Here is a 2,500-nt window from a genome sequence, read left to right as displayed (position 1 = left end):
CCGCCGATATAGATTACTTGCCCCCTTCCCGTACATCAGGGGCGTAGCCAAGGGGGGGGGGGGGGGGGGGGGTTCAACCCCCCCCCCGAAATTTTTCAATTTTGCTTGCGTATATAGGCATGCACACATACAAACGCACGCACGAACATACATAAAGTATTGTTGAAACCCCCCCCCCCCCCCCCCGAAAAAAATTTCTGGCTACGCCCCTGCCGTACATGTTCGCATAAACGTGCAGCGCTGCACATACGAAGCACTAAGTGTGTCAGCCGAACGTCTATCACACTGCATCAAAAAGAAATAGAATGTTTGAATGGCTTGTTCCCCCGTTTCTCTTGTTTATCCGGCGCGCACCATGTGACCTAAACTGTGTGCTTTGTTTGCGCACGCAATAAATTTTTCAATTGCGAGTTAGCGCTCGTGTCGTCTGTTTCTTAGTCCTTCGAATGTACCGAGCGCTGCACGTGTATACCAACATGTTAACTCACCAACTCGCACAGCTTGCTGTGTTAACCCTTTTCGCACAATCCATTGATGGCGTCCAATCTTTTTTTTTTTTTTCTTTGCCAATTTTGACATCTTGATAATGAACGTACGAAGTAAATGCACTTGTTGTTGATGCCCTTTTTTTTTTCATTCACTGCGTTTTACGTGTCTCGATACTATGACGGTTCGTCACAGTCATCATCATCATCATCATCATCATCAGCCTGTCTACGCCCACTGCAGGGCAAAGGCCTCTCCCATGTTCCGCCAATCAACCCGGTCCTGTGCTTTCTGTTGCCACGTTATACCTGCAAACTTCTTAATCTCATCTACCCACCTAATTTTCTGTCTTCCCCTCACGCGTTTGCCCTCTCTTGGAATCCAGTCAGTTACCCTTAATGACCACCGGTTATCCTGCCGACGTGCTACGTGGCCGGCCCATATCCATTTCTTCTTCTTAATTTCAACTATGATATCCTTAACCCCCGTTTGTTCCCTGACCCACTCTGCTCTCTTCCTGTCTCTTAAGGTTACACCTATCATTTTCCTTTCCATCGCTCGCTGCGTCGTCCTCAATTTAAGTTGAACCCTCTTTGTAAGTCTCCAGGTTTCTGCTCCGTAGGTAAGTACCGGTAAGATGCAGCTGTTATATACCTTCCTCTTGAGAGATAGTGGTAGACTACCATTCATGATTTGATAATGCTTGCCGAATGAGCCCCATCCCATCCTTATTCTTCTAGTTATTTCACTCTCATGGTTCGGCTCCGCGGTTACTACCTGTCCTAAGTAGACGTACTCCTTTACAACTTCCAGCGTCTCGCCACCTATCGCGAAGCGCTGTTCTCTGCCAAGATTGTTCCACATTACTTTAGTTTTATGCATATTAATTTTCAGACCTACTCTTCTACTTTCCGTATCCAGTTCAGTAATCATGAGCTGTAATTCGTCTCCCGCGTTACTCATCAATGCAATGTCATCAGCGAAGCGCAGGTTACTGAGATACTCTCCATTAACTCTTATCCCTAATTCTTCCCAATCTAGGGCCCTGAAAACCTCCTGTAAACACGCGGTGAATAGCATTGGAGAGATCGTGTCTCCCTGTCGTACGCCCTTCTTTATTGGGATTCTGTCGCTTTCTTTATGAAGGACTATAGTGGCTGTGGATGCGCTGTAGATTTCTTCCATTATGTTTATATAGGCTTTGTCGATGCCCTGATTCCGCAGTGCTTGCATGACTGCTGATGTCTCCACCGAATCAAATGCCTTCTCGTAATCTATGAAGGCTATGTATAGGGGTTGGTTGTATTCCGCGCATTTCTCTATCACCTGATTGATAGTATGAATATGGTCTATTGTTGAGAAGCCTGTACGAAATCCTGCCTGGTCCCTTGGTTGATTAAACTCTAATGTCGTATTAATTCTGTTAGCAATTACTTTTGTGAATAGCTTGTAGACAACGGACAGTAAGCTGATGGGCCTGTAATTTTTCAGGTCCTTGACGTCCCCTTTCTTATGGATCAAGATGATGTTGGCATTCTTCCAAGATTCTGGTATCCTCCCTGTCGAGAGACACTTCGTATACAGGGTGGCCAGTTTCTCTAACATAATCTCTCCACCGTCTTTCAACAGGTCTGATGTTACCTGATCCTCACCAGCGGCTTTGCCTCTTTGCATTCCCTTTAGGGCTTTCTTTACTTCTCCTGTTAATACTGGTGGGATGTCAGATTCCTCTGGGATATTACTGCTTCTTACGTTATCATCCTGACTGTCTCGGCTGCTGTACAGATCTCTGTAGAACTCTTCCGCTATCTCAACTATTCTATCCATATTGGTTGTGACCTTGCCATCCTTGTCCCTTAACGCATACATCTGATTTTTGCCTATGCACAGTTTTGTCTTCGTAGCTTTGAGGCTTCTTCCGTTCTTTAGAGCATGCTCAATTCTCTCCATATTATACTTTCTTATGTCGGCTACTTTACGCCTATTGATCAACTTCGAAAGCTCCGCCAGCTCT

The 2,500-nt window shown here is 45.5% G+C and overlaps 1 protein-coding gene across 4 annotated transcripts in view; it reads left to right on the top strand.

Moving 5' to 3' along the window:
* LOC119387683 (tyrosine-protein phosphatase non-receptor type 4) overlaps positions 1-2,500 on the top strand; it is a 253,973-nt gene that overhangs the window by 105,721 nt on the left and 145,752 nt on the right. The gene's annotated exons all lie outside the window — the stretch shown is intronic.

The sequence above is a fragment of the Rhipicephalus sanguineus genome, chromosome 3 (assembly GCF_013339695.2).
Source record: "Rhipicephalus sanguineus isolate Rsan-2018 chromosome 3, BIME_Rsan_1.4, whole genome shotgun sequence".
Lineage (NCBI taxonomy): Eukaryota > Metazoa > Arthropoda > Arachnida > Ixodida > Ixodidae > Rhipicephalus > Rhipicephalus sanguineus.
The sequence above is the reverse complement of the archived record's forward strand: the minus strand, read 5'-3'. Positions and strand labels throughout refer to the sequence as shown.